Source organism: Nycticebus coucang, chromosome 1 (genome assembly GCF_027406575.1).
Source record: "Nycticebus coucang isolate mNycCou1 chromosome 1, mNycCou1.pri, whole genome shotgun sequence".
NCBI classification, from domain to species: Eukaryota; Metazoa; Chordata; class Mammalia; order Primates; family Lorisidae; genus Nycticebus; species Nycticebus coucang.
The window spans coordinates 40,680,496-40,681,332 of NC_069780.1; the positions used below are offsets into that span (position 1 = coordinate 40,680,496).

At 35.5% G+C, this 837-nt stretch overlaps 1 non-coding gene across 1 annotated transcript; it reads right to left on the reverse strand.

Annotated features, from left to right (window-relative positions):
* Window positions 1-474: 474 nt before the first annotated feature.
* On the reverse strand, window positions 475-610 carry LOC128593286 (small nucleolar RNA SNORA2/SNORA34 family). The gene has a single exon (XR_008382317.1). It is a non-coding gene; the product is annotated as a small nucleolar RNA SNORA2/SNORA34 family (small nucleolar RNA).
* Between the last annotated feature and the right edge of the window lie 227 nt (window positions 611-837).

The window sequence follows — 837 nt, forward strand, 5'->3', positions numbered from 1 at the left end:
GTAGTTGAAAGACGACTTCTGTTCTTAGTTTATCATTTATTATTGTCATGAATAGGTGTTGAATTTTGTCCTATGCTTTTTCTGCATCAACTGATGTGTTCATATAATTTTTCAATGTTTTGCATATTGATGAGATAGATTATATTAATTGATTTTCAAATATTGAACCAACCTCTGTACCCAAAATAAATCCAAGTATGTAATACTTTTTATAATTATTGGATTCAATTTTCTACATTTTGGGGGAGAATTTTTACATCTGTGCTCAGGAGAGAGAGTTTTCCTTTCTTTATAGTTTTCCTTTCATGAATATGATTTATCAATGCTCATTTATAGCAGCAACAGGAATAAGATAGCAAAAATATAATAATTCTGGGCAGGTGTGCTTTCCCACACTTGGCTATCCCTACCTCTGAAAGTCGGAAATCATTAACTGTAGCGTTTCTGAGGCTCTTCCTATGAGACAGAGCTGGGGGTTGTTTATTCCGCATGAAATAGCTGTTCTCCTTTGAGATTCCAGTACAGCCAACAGACCATAGGGGACAATCCTTGAGGCCTTTGTTTGAAACCAACAGCTACAGTATAACTGCTGGTTTTCAGTCAGGGCCACTAGTTTTCCTTTCTTGTGGTGACTTTATCTGTTTTTGGTGATAAAGTAATGCGGGCCTCTACTGAAGGCCATAAAGTGAGACTCTGTCTCTACAAAAAAAAAAAAAAAGAAAGTGTTATATTGTAGGCATTCTGCTTATATTTCCTGGAAGAAATTGTGAATATTTATGTTCTTTCTTTTTGAAATGTTTGGTGTAATTCCTCAGGGAAAACAGCTGGGCTTTGTGC